The sequence below is a fragment of the Ochotona princeps genome, chromosome X (assembly GCF_030435755.1).
Source record: "Ochotona princeps isolate mOchPri1 chromosome X, mOchPri1.hap1, whole genome shotgun sequence".
In the NCBI taxonomy this organism is placed as follows: Eukaryota; Metazoa; Chordata; class Mammalia; order Lagomorpha; family Ochotonidae; genus Ochotona; species Ochotona princeps.
In genome coordinates this window covers 88640034-88653469 of record NC_080865.1, presented here as the reverse complement: position 1 = coordinate 88653469, position 13436 = coordinate 88640034, and the positions used below count along the sequence as shown (strand labels likewise).

At 40.3% G+C, this 13436-nt stretch overlaps 1 non-coding gene across 1 annotated transcript; it reads right to left on the bottom strand.

Moving 5' to 3' along the window:
* Positions 1–9685: 9685 nt before the first annotated feature.
* LOC118760534 (U6 spliceosomal RNA) lies at positions 9686–9792 on the bottom strand. Its single transcript, XR_004996841.2, has one exon. It is a non-coding gene; the product is annotated as a U6 spliceosomal RNA (small nuclear RNA).
* Positions 9793–13436: the final 3644 nt, after the last annotated feature.

Genomic DNA, 13436 nt, shown 5'->3' with positions numbered 1-13436 from the left:
CCATGTTGGTGGCAGGGACACAGTTACTTGATCTGTCACTGTCTTCCTTCCAATGTGTGCATTAGCAATAAGCTGCAATTAGAATCCAGAGCCTAGGTATCAAACTCAAGTACACTGATGTGGGACACAGTCATCTTAACCACTATACTAAAAGCACAGTGAGCCTGCCTGTCAGCAAGAGTGGCCCGACTAGTGGTACTGGAATATGACCGAACCTGATTCCCTGTAGTGATTTGTGGAAGAAAGTGAGTAAAAGAGCAGAGACCCCGAGTAAAGAAACCACTCAGTGTCTCTAGAAGATCAGGAATGATCTTCCTCTAGGGCTTCCATGGAGGCCCTCATCCAGCATATACATGGCTGGGTTACTTGGGCCCTAATTTCCTCAGAATTGGAAGTTGGTAAACTCGGTAGTCCCATTTTACTATAGCCATTTGAATCTATTAAACAATTCCTTTTATCTCCCTGGCTTCCTGGCTTATGAGTGTTTGTACTATATGGAAAACTGGGGTACTTTTCTGATCATACAATTCTCCCATGAGACTTCTCTGTCAAATTTGGGCCTTTGTTAGACCTCCCAGTTAAGAGAAGTGATTAAACTAGTGACTTCACATCTGCCTTAGCTGCTGGGTGTTGTTTATAAAGCCTCCACACCAACTGGTAAAATCCACTGTCAACAAAGTAAAATGCTATTTCCCAGGTGCTGGTGAATGTTCCTATTGTGCATTGTCCCTGTCTGGTGCGCATCACTAGGATTCCCAGGGCAGCTTCGAGGCCCGTGATGAATGCTGGTGTCCATTATACTTTCTCTGTAGGTGGCATTAACAGTCATGGAATCCTTAAGCTGCCCTCAGATTTCAGACATCCACAAGTATTCCATGCAGTGTCTCCTGCAGTTGATTGGCCTATGCTTCCCTTCTCAATAAGCAGGAGATAAGAACTTCTCCTGTGGTTCAAACACCTGTAACCAATGTCTGCCATGCCCGGTATCCATAACTACCAGTTGATGTGCCTTTCAGCTGAATTTTAACCACCAGTATCTTTCCGAATTTTTTCAGAGGCTGGAAGGCTTCTTGACCCTCTATGTGATAGGCTGGAAGAGCTAGGGATTAACACTTATGGGAGTGGCTTGCAACCAAACCCTGAGGGGAGTTGGTATTTGAGTACCGCAGCTCTTGCCTCTCCTGAACAAGGTAACTAAGGTGTGTGATTTATATGGCTCCTTCGAGTTTATCCACGGGATTAAGCTCCAGTCACTCACAGCAGTAGCTGTCTGGATAATACACTGTTGACTGTTGCCCTTTCCCTGTATCAGCTTCTTATTCCTTTGTGGGTATTTCCTGAGATCAGCTCCTAAATAAATTACTTTGCATTAGCGTGTTCATCTCAAGGTCTGCTTCTGAGGCAACTCAGGACAACATTTGCATGGGTCTTTTTTGCCTCTACTAGTTCCACAAAATGTATTTTTTGCCCTTAGGTGCTTCATAAAAAAGAGGTGGTATTTTCAACATTCCTGTGTATGAGTAGGAGACTGGAGAGCAGATGCAAGAGCTTAAACCCTTTGCCCTGGGTACTAAGACTGCTCAGGTGCTTAGCATCTGTAGCAGCCAGTTCCTACAGCCTGGGGCTGATTACATATGTCCATCTGTTGCTGAAACATTAACTAAAACAAAAGGAAGGTATGAGTGAGGGCAGGGAGGAGGGTGGGGTGGAAATATCATTATGCTTTCATATCTGCATATATAAGATAGGAGGGATTTGTTCCCTTATATAAATAATACATATATTCAAAACGATCACAAGAAGTATCAGTATAGGAAGTAAAGCTGGTCATTTCGCATGAGAATCGTGTCATCTGCATGGAGATTCTTATGACCAGCCGTATGTTATGATTGCTAATGAGGTTGTTTATCAATGAGCAGAGTCCTTGAGGACAATGGTGTACTATACAGCCATGGCACAGTATTTATTCTGAACTTTTTCATCTCAGAAGTGGCCGTTGCTACTGATCATGAAGCAAGACTAAAACATGACACCTCCCACGTGCATTTAGAAATGCACATTGGCTGTTCCTGGGTTTTTTTTTCTTTTTAAAGAAATGCACATTAGTAAAAATTTGAATGGCAGTGGGCTGTTTTTCTTGGTAAAAGATTGGAGTTCACTCATTTTTTTTTAAAGTAATGTAAACTATGTGAATGATTCGTGTGTCATGTCATGATTTTCCCCATGATCCTCCCCAGTGTGAGGCCGAGGCTGTGACACGGTGAGCTGGAACTGGTGAGTGCGTCCCACATGGCGCAGGGATGTGGACTTCCTGTGTTGAAGAACATTCAGAGGTGCATTCATTATTGGTAGCCTGAGGCTCTGGAGACAGTTATACTTGGTTTGACTTTATTTTAGTTAGGGCCTGTAGTAGCTTTTGCTGCATAACAAACCCACTTAAAACTTTGTGGCTTAAACCAACCATTTATTCAACTCACAATTCCATCCAGAATGGGATGGGCTCAGCTAGGTTTGAGACATCAAATCTGTATTTATGTATTCAAAGAAGTCTTTTTAAGTTGAAATGCGGGTATTAAATTGAACTGCTAGTAAAGTTGAATTCTTATAACCTGAATAGTCTATCCTCTTGAGTGGAGAAAAGAGCAAACACTGAATAACAATACGTTTGTTGTGGTCAAAACTAGGCATTGAGATAAAGATGTCCCATGTCATGTAGGGGTACCCCAAGGTCCAAAATATTTACTGAGATCTGGGATGGTCCTAACACCCCCATCTTGCCACTGGATCAGAACTGTCAAGCCCCTTTGAGGCAGAAAACTTCTACTTATGGTGCCTCATCTGTTTCCTTTAGAACAGGCTTTCATGCTGCTTTTCCTGTCACCAAAATTGGCAAGGTCTGTGATCCCTTGATTGCCACTGTCACCATTGACAATACAGGACTGTGCAATGTCACCTGGATGATGACATTGGCGTTTAAGTGAGCTTCCAGTCACGCTACACTGAGCTCAGATGATCCAGAGAGAAGTGGTCTACAAATTCAAACCCTTGAGCTCTTTAGGAACATTAACTTTTGCTCAGGACACTTGGAGAACTAGGTTGCTGCGTTTGTCATTTTCCACATTTGAACTTTCTGTTTTCTGTGACTGATTGACCTGGGGCAAGAGCTAGCCTTCTGGAGCTTTCTCTTTCTACTCTCACTGCTTGATATGAGAAGCTTTTTTGATTCTTCTGGCTTTGCGCCTTGGCCAGAGTCACCACTCTTCTTCCTGACAAATACCATTTATAGAATGTGTTCATTTAAAATATGTGAGGAGGTCTTTAAAAAGTAGATAGAAAAATGTATTATCTTCTAATTCCACTTTCCATGAGTTATTTGAAGTTCCCTCACAATTATTTTTACTCATTATTCATATTTGTATATTCATTCTGTCAATTCATTTTTAATTGGACTTCAGGTTGAACCACTGGCAGAAGGGGTTGTGCCATGCTGCCTATTCCGACACCGTGCCTTTTAAGCTTGGCATCCAGAGGGAGTGTCTGTCTCTGTCTCTCTCACTGTGTCTGCCACCTTGTTACTTGCCCTCATTTGCTTACACCTCTCACATGGGAATAGCTCTCTCCTTAGGCACTCTAGCAACTCATTTTGATTGCTAAATAAGGAACAGTGAGCTTCTGTAAGGATGCCAGCCAATACGGATTCATTTATATCTTCCAGGCCTACACAACTCTCTCTCTCATGCGTGCATATGTGTTTGTCCTCATCATTCTCTTTCAGCATCTCTGCTTTTTTTTTTTTTTTTTTTTTAAATCTGTCTATGACCTTAATGCATGGCCTACTGATTTGACTTCTTGGAACTCTGTTGTCCTATGCATTTTGCTTTTATTGATATTTTATTCTGATATATGCCTTCATAAATCCTTCTTTTCCTTAGGGTACTGATGTAAACTCTAGTTCTCATTTCTTTGTTTTGTTTTTTTTAAAATATTTATTAATGGGCCAAGAGCAATAGCCTAGTTGTAAACCTCTCCTTGCATCCGCCGGCATCCCACATGGGTGGTGATTCATGTACTAGCTGCTCCACTTCCCATCCAGCTCTTTGTCTATGGCCTGGGAATGCAGTCGACAATGGCCCAAAGCCTTGGGACCCTGCACCCATGTGGGAGACCCAAAAGAAGCTCCTGGCTCCTGGCTTCGGATTGGCTCAGCTCTGGCTTTTGTGGCCACTTGGAGAGTGAACCAGTAGACAGAATATCATTCTGTCTCTCCTTCCCTCTGTGTATCTGCCTTTCCAATGAAAAAAATATTTAAAAATATTTATTTACTTATTATAAAGGCAGAGTTATGGAGAGGGTAGGCAGATCTTTCATCTGCTTGGTTCACTCCCCGAGTGGTCACAGTGATCCTGGCACTAATATAAGCCCCTGGCATTGCTCACCATCACTTAACCCGCTGTACCATAATTCCAGTCTTTTTATCTCTTATTTCTACCTCCTACAATCTTTCACATTTTTGAATGATAAAAACATATGGCTATGGGTCCTATTCCACATAAAGTCACATTATAAGTAAAGGGGTCAATTGAATGGGCTATACCTGGGTCAGGAGTACTTCCTGGCTAGATGTCAAAGGCCATGTGATATAAAACTTGGCAATACTAGTAGCAGATCACAGGCAACTGGATGAACAGCCAGTGATAACCTGCTCAGAGTCTGTTTCTTGCCCACTAGTTAGTACACTAACCTTTCTCCTATGTGTAATTTCGAAAGCTGTCTCTGCCTAAAGCAACCCACCTGTTACACTCCAGAAACAAACACATACTCTCCCTCTATCCACGAAATAGCCAACCCGTTTCCTTGGAGAAGCAATGTGAAAGTATCGTATTAGAAGCTGCCTGGCTGATTCAGGGTGACTAACTTTTAAGGGGGCAACTTCAGATCCTCAGGCCCCAGGCCTGCCTGGTCTGCTGGTTCAGAGGCTGTGTTGCACCTTGCCACTGTGTGGGGAGAGTGGAGTCCATGCTGGAAGCAGTAGGCGTTCCTGGATTGCAGAGGAGTAAGCTTCCTCAGCTCAGCAGCAAATCTTACCAACAAGAGAGTGCTGCCAAGAAGCTGTAACAACAGCAGCCACTCAATTCCAGGTAAGGCTGGTACTTGGGGCAAAGGCAGCTCAGGGGATTGGTTCTCAAAGTTGAATTTGGAGGGTAATCAACTATAAGGCTGGATTTGGCAGCCTGCTTGAGTTTTTGCTTCAGTATGAATTGGCGTTCCTAACCTTAGCTTCCCAGGTGAGGTTGATGCTGCTCATTCAGCCATCCTGCTTGCCTGCTGCTCTTCTAGAGGTCTTCAAGCACAGAGCAGGAGTGGAGGTTTGTTGTGGTGGTGGTGGTAGTTTCTTTTCAGGAGGAACTTTCCAGGCCATCAGGCACTTTTATTCCCGGGAACCCCTTTGATTGTAAACCCTAGACTGAGGTCTCCGTGTATTTTGTACCTCCTGACACCTGGATTGCTGTCTTTCTTCCCGTGCTGATTGTGGCATCCAGGCTCACAGCTGTGATCAAGTGCTACCACTGACCTACTTCTCCCACCCTCTGTGTTTTTGGTGGCTCCTCTGTTAGCAACTCTCCTGTTCTCATCTCCTGTCCAGGAAAGGTTAACTGCCACTTGTATCCAAGTGTACATGCCTCCTAATCCAGTTTCCCTACAGTGGGAATCAGCTTGCCTGGTAGGTGATCCTTTGGTACCAGCAATATCCAAGGTTGCTGGTTGGCTTAGGAGTTGCAACCTGTGAGTTTTAAGTTTATCCCGAGTCCTTTCAATTGTGGCTAGTGAATGACAGATGAATGTGGGATATAACATGGCTGGTTAGGCAGTAGGGGCTACGTATAGAGTAATTAGACAAAGGGCCTGTGGCTTGACAGGTAGTGAGGGACATTTTGATTACTATGTGTTGTCTGGCAGGGTTGGCTTTTCAGGTGGAATCCATCTTGCTGGTTAGTTTGAACAATACTGATAACATTGAACATAATATTAGAATGCGATGTCAGTTAACACATGAAAGAAATTCAAGAAGTTTGTGGGAAATTTGCATTAGTATTTAATTCTATTTCCCACAAGTCTTTTGAGGTGTCCCCTCACACTGGCAATTATTTGATCATCAGCTAAACTGGTTATTAATTTTAAAAAACGGAATTTATTTGATAGGCAGAGAGAGAGAGAGAGAGAGAAACAGAATATCCATCTGCTGGTATACTCTCCAAATGCTTGCTATGGTTGGGGCTAGGGGCTGGGCCGAAACAAGGGTTTGGAAACTTATTCCGAATCTCCCACATGAGTGGCAGGCACTCAACTACTTGAGCTGTCATCTACTGACTCCCAGGGTGCACATGAGCAGGTAGCAGGAATGAGGAGAGGGTGAGGACTTGGGACACTCTGATAACCGATGTGGGCCTCCCTTAACCACTAGGACAAATGCCTGCCCCTGAATGGGTTAATAAAATTCCTGAATGCCTCCTCGTGATTAGTGAAGAGACCCTTCCCTCAGTATTATAAGCACTTTCCTTCACTCCAGCTGAACTAATCCCTTCCTGGGACTCCCCCAAGACCTTCCTACTACTAAGCTACTAAGGGGTTAATTGGGGAATTCACAGAAACTTTCTGGCTTCTGTTCTAGGGCTAAAGTTGGCCACCATTTCAATGGACCAATGTCTGTGCCAGACTGACTGTTAAATGTTTTGAATATCACCGCCATGGCTTGGATGGAAAAGGGCTTCAAAGCTCACATTAAAAAAAGACACACATATGATATTTTCTATGGGGACTTGTGTCACTGTAGCTTGAAATAATGTGTTCATAGCCTGGTTGATTTGTTTTAAATCATTTTCACATGTCTATGCTTAAATTTAACATTTTTAAAGGTTTACAATGTGGGTTACAAAAAAAAGAAATTGTTTCTTTGGGAAGCATTTTTAAATGTGATCATCTTTCATAGGTTCTCTGTCTTCTTGCCAGGAAAATAAATTTTGATCACAAATCAAAATCATTAGCTTGCCTTTAGGTTAGTATTCTATTTCAGCAAAACTGATCTAGGGAAAAATTTCCCCCTTTTTTTTACAGAGAAGAACTGATTTAATAGTAGAAAAAAATTTATTAGAATCCCCTACAGTACTGTAATGAATATAACCTCAGAGCAAACCAAACATTGCTGAACACTTTTGTTTCTAGAAGGGATTTGGTGTGATGTATAGTGTCTGGTCATAGTGGCATGCAGTGGCTAATCCAAAAAAGAAGTAAATAACAGGGTCCCAAAATGAACATATGTTCATAGAACATTTGATGTCTTGAAACAAACTAGAATTTATCCACCAATAGTCAGATATATGGGATGCAAAGTATTACCCTGAATTTTCACAAAACAGTTATATTGGGTGTATTTGTCAGAAGTTGAAGTGTATTTGCTGAAAGGAATTGCATTATGTAGTTCAAATTTAAATACAGAATCCAAAAAAAAAAAGCAAAAGTAGCCAAGAGCATTATTTAAGAATTGTCTTCTGTTGCTAAGACCTTCAATGTATAACGTAATAAAAATGCACCACTCAGATTTAAGATCTTAAGCCTGACTATAAAGCAACTGACTATTGTTGTGTGTGACTTGTGGAATGAGGGTCATTACTTTAGGGTTATAATCTATGATTATTGCTATGAACAGACATTTTGCTAGATGTAAGGAAACTCAGACCATCTCAGACAGGGGAAACAGTGTAGATTTTGGAAAACAGAATCAGCTGGGGTTGAGCCCGAGCTCCTCCACTTGCCCAGCTGTGTGAGTGTGACTCATTCTCTGACTTCTCTGAGCATTCATTTACCCTTCTGTCATGTGTGGATTGTTTAGCCAGGGCTGGCATTTGCCTGATACCAGTATGGGTAGAACAGTTGTTTACCACTGTGATCTGTTTGATCCGCTGTCCACTTGGATTGGTTGCTAAATGCTAAATATTTTTGGCTGTCCCTCCTAATATCACTCAGTAGATAGGATTATTTGGAGTATAAAATGAGATAATATATGTGATGATCCTGGCTTACAGGTGCCATTCATTAAATATTAGTTTTATTTCCTCCTTTCCTGCATACCTTTAAAAATGTTTTTCAACCTAAATAAAGGCAGAGAAAGATTTCTCACACTCATTTTATAACATGCTGAGCAGGTAAGGACATGTAATATCTTGCATTTGTTCAGTATTCCTTAATAAAGTGATGACCACTGTGTAATCCCTACCTCAGATGAAGTCAAGTCTAGGAAGAACAATAGACACTGACTTCCAGACCAAACAACTACAACAGGCAATAGAGCTTACAGAGCACCTTTGTTCAAGTCCAGTAGAGACCTCTAAGCAGGTACCGTATGGCTGGCAGCTGAGTTAGGCTGAACTGCACCTCTCGCTCTTTCATCTTTGTGCCCTTGCACAGTGCACAGTTACACATGGCACCATGAGAACTGTTATAACAGGGGTAGACCCAGGTGCTGTAGGCACTTTTGCTAAATATGGATAAAGGAAAAGGCATTAGTGTGTGCAGACAGAATGATGAAAGACCTGAGTGATAATGGGAATAGTGGATGTTCCTAGCAGGGAGTATATTTGGACTGTTTTAAAGACAGGAGATAATAGTGTAAGTTATATTTATAGCCTCTATTAAGTAGAGAGTTCACCATCATTGCAATAAAATATTAAACTACTTGATGTATAATTTGATGTTTCTTCATTTTCTTGGATTACTTAGCATACTTTCCCTTTTTAAAATTTTCATTTGTATTAAGAAATTGCTTTTTGTTGGTGACTAGACACTTCCTCTAAGGTTAATTAGTTGAGGTCATCTAGTGCTTTTCCAATAAACCTTGAGTCTAGACAAAGATCAATGATCAAAAGAGGCTTGACAACTCATATCTTTTTTTTTTTAAAATGTAGAGACTTTCATCAGCGAATTGTGGATGTGTTTGTTTCATGGAACATTAAATCTGAGAGTTTGAGAGTTTGGAGATCTTTAGAGACCTTTGACTCCAATCCCTTCACTTCATAATGACTTTGTTCTTGTAAAAATGATGCATGCTCATTACAAAAAAAGTTTAGCAACTCGGAGTTGAGAGCTACACCACTCCAAATCCCACCATCATACTATGTTTTCCATTAGCACGAAATTAACAGCTTTGCAGATACCTTATTGGACGTATAGACAGGTGACAGATGAAAAGATCTGATTTTTGGTAAAAATTGAATCGGACTATACATATTTTTTAGCCAAAATTACTTAATTTGCTTTTTTAAAAAATTGGAAAATAACAATAAAATGAAAATTAGGGGAAAAGGAAGGAACTGTAACCTTTGGGAAAAATAATTTTTCTCCAATAAGGGGCAGTAGTTTCTCACAAATCTCTCTAAAGTCAAGGATAAATATGATGAAAAGGAAAGCAAGAGGTTGATGTTATGATTTTTTCCCTTCTTTTTCAGTTTTAAGTAATGTTGATTGACTCCCTGCTGTGAAAGACGAGGGAATCACATATATTTTTTTTTTCCTCTCAAACTTCCCAGTGTTTGTTTTATATTATCATATATCACATTGTCAAGGTCTATAACATTTAATTCTTATCTAGGAATCAGTTGAGAAATTGTGTCTGCTAGTTTCTTTGTTTTTTCAAAATATGAAATACTTCATCACTTTGCGTTTCATCCTTGTACAGAGGTCACGATAATTTATTCTGTATCGTTCCAATTTTAGTGTATGTGCCATCAAAGGGAGCACTGTCAGTGAATACAGACCTGATTAGAGGGACTTAAACACAAAAGGATTTCATCTCTCACCTAAAGGCTGACTGGAGATAGGTGTCAGTCATGGTTAGGGCTCTTAGGGATCCAACTTTCTCCAGCTCTGATTTGACATGCTTAGTAGCTGACTTCATTTTCAAGGTCATAAGGTATCTGCAAACAGGAGGAGGAGGAGGAAGGAGATGAAGACTGCCAGAGATTCCAACTGCTATTTGTAATTCATTGTCTTTAACTCCTCAATCCATCTGCATGGGGGACTGGGGAATATAGCTTTTATACAGAACATAATGCTTAAAGTGTGCAGACACTGTATTCTCAAATTCTACAGTTGTTTAGTTTTAGTTTTATGTTTATATGGATCTGATGTCTAGAACACCAATTTGCTTTGTCAAAGAACCTCATTTAAAACACTTGTTTTGCTTGAGACTTGCCTTTGTATTTTTCAATGTTAAACCAGTTTCTTCCAGAAGATTGCATGGGCAGTGTGTTACCTCAGTTATTGCTTGCTTGATGACTTTCCCAAGTCCCAAGTGCTTTGTTCCTTATCACTTCCTTGCGTTGTTCCAGCTTTTTAGCTGTAGTGTAAAATCTCTTGATTCATGTTTTTTATGGATGCTTCACTCCTGGAATCTTCCATCACCTTGCTCTCAAACTGACAATTACTCTGTAGTCCTAATGGACAAAAGTCATCCTAGCCCTTCTCTTGTAATACTGAGGTGGAACCACTTGTTCTTAGCTCTGTCTTCTTTTTTGTTTACTATGTTTGCTTTTTAAAGTAGATTTGTTTTTATTTTATTTTATCTTATTTTATTTTGCTTGAAAGAGTCAGAGAGAGGGAGAGACAGAGAGAGACATCTTCCATCTGCTGGCTCACTCTCCAAATGGCTGCAATGGCTACAACTGAGTTGATCTGAAGCCAGGAGCCAGGAGCATTTTCCCTGATTTCCCACATATAGTGGCCCAAGAACTTGGATCAGCCCCAGCTGCTTTTTCAGACCATCAGCAGGGTGCTGGATCAGAAGTGGGACAGCCAGGACTATAAATGGCACCCATATGGGATGCTGGTGCCACAGGCAGAGGATTAACACGATACACCACTGTGCCGCCCCGTAACTTTTCCTGCTAGAATATAGCCTCAAATAATTTTATAAGGAAAAGAATGTATAAGAGAGTAAATATCTGGGTTTTACATATTTGAAAATATTTCTGATTCTGTTCTCTCTACTGATCTATGGGTCTGTAGGTGCAGAACTGTCGTTTGAAATTGCCTTTCTTTTACAACTGGAAGGGATGGTTCAATTGTGTTGCTGAAGAAACATGATGCCAATCTGGTTCTTCTACCTTTATGGATCAGCATTTTTGCTCTTTTATGAGGATTTTAGTACCCTGTTTTTGATATTCTGGAATTCACAATGAGATGGCTTGTTGTAAGATATTCTTGTTTCAGTGTACTGGACTGTCGAGTGGGTTCCTTTGATGTAGAAACAATTTTTTCAGGAAGATCTGTAGAATTTTCTTATGGTATCTTCTGATAATTTCTTCCCCTCTGTTTTCTTTTCTAAAGATTATTTCCATCAGCTTTGGAATTTTTGGACTGATTCTCTGTCTCATTTTCATGCTTAGATTGCCTCTCTCTTTGTCTCTTCATTTTATCTTCTGGGAGACTTTTTCAAATTCATATTTAACTTTGTTACTAAATTTTGCTTTAGAAATCACGTTTACAATGAACACAGGTCCTTTCCTGTTCTTGATCCTTTGTCATTAGCATTTTGTCCATGTTTTGGCGATGTAATATCTCAATTCTCTCTGAGGGCACTATTTAATTTTTTTTCTCATATTGTCCTCTTGCTTCCCTGAGCTATTGATGTTTCTCTGCGGGCTAATTTCTCTGTGTAAGTGACCTCTTTTTACACGCAAAATGTATTCAAATTCCCGATGAGACTGGTGTGTCTTGTATGTGAGAATGATGCAATGTAACATGAAAAACTGCTTGGTAGTTCCGTGCTTGGATAAAGCTTGTCAACTCGTGTGTTTTACTTGCAGGTAAGCTGGTAGGAAGCTCCCAAAGATCAAAAGACAGAGAAGCCTTTGCTGCAGGACTGTTGAATTTCTCTGGAGAAGAAGCCTTTTCCTTGTCTAGAATAGAAGTCTGGTGACTGATAGTCCTTGCTTTTCAAATTTAAACAGAAATATTTTATGTATTCCATAGATACAATTCCAAAAAGACAAGCAAACTTCCCCTAATCCCCCATTTCCCTGCTACTCCTACACTCCTCCTCCTTCCTACTCTTACTCCTCTTTCTTCATCTTTTTTGCAAAGACATAATTTTGATCTGCTCTATATTCACAATCTTAATTCACCATGAATCACATTCAACAAGTAAAAATGTAGGAAGACCACAGTCCCGGTGGTGTATAAAGAAGAGCTAAAAACAACAATATTTCCAAAAGACCGTTTTTTGTGTCCTATGTTTGCTGCCACATATCAGAGAAAACATGATATTCATGTTTGAGACTCACTTATTTCACTATGCAAAACGATTTTTCAATTGCATCTAATTTGTTGCAAAAGACAGGATTTCATTTTTTTTTTTGGCTGCATAGTATCCCACAATGTATATATACCACATTTTCTTTAACACTTATCAGCTGATGGACTTGTGGGTTGAGTCTTTATCTTTGCTATTGTGAATTGAACTGAAAGACTGATCTTACTGTGTATAGGGAACTTGGGAGATGAGGGAAAATCAGGAGAGCTGTATACAGACTCAGCTAGTCAATGCTTAATTCCACATCTCAGCACCCACTTTTTGTTGTTGTTGAGCTCAAACAACAGAAAATTGTCATTTCCATTCCCGTTTCTGGGGCTTATGACAATAAAATTTTGCGAGTAGAGTGATGTGAGTCACCTCCTAGTTGAAGCAGTGAAACATTTAAGATACTTTTCCTTCTTCTTGAAGAACTGGAGCCTTGGAGAGTTGGCTGATTAATGGGTGGCTTTTCATGAATGAGAAACTTTCATTAGTTAAGCTGTTGAGATTTGGGGATGATCTGTTACTGTAAGTCCAGGTTTTTCTGATCCATATAATATCCTTGCACATTCTTGTTTGTATTTGCTATATTAGCTACATGAATGTCCTCTTCTGGGAACTGTTATTCATTACATGTCATTTTGTTTCATTTGGGCCATTAAAAATAATTTATTTTTTATTGAAAAGCCAAATTTATAGAAAGGAGGAATGATGGAGAGATCTTCTATCTGCCAGCCCACTCCCCAAATGACTGTAATGGCCAAAGCTGAGCCGACCTGGAGCCAGGAGCCAGAAGCCTCCTCTGGGTCTTCCATGAAGGTTCAGGATCCCAATGCTTTGGACCAGTCTCCATTGCTTTCCCAGGCCACAAGCTAGTGGCTGGATGGAAGTGGAGCAGCTGGGACACAAACTAATGCCTATATGGGATCCTGGCACTTGCAAGGGGGAGGATTAGCTAATTCAACCATTGTGCCAGGTTCTAGTTTTTTCCTTATTGGCTTGTAGGTGTTAAAAACCACCACTTGTTAATTCATTGTTGATTCTATGCATTGAAAATATCTTTTTCTTGTCTCTGACTTACTTTTTATTT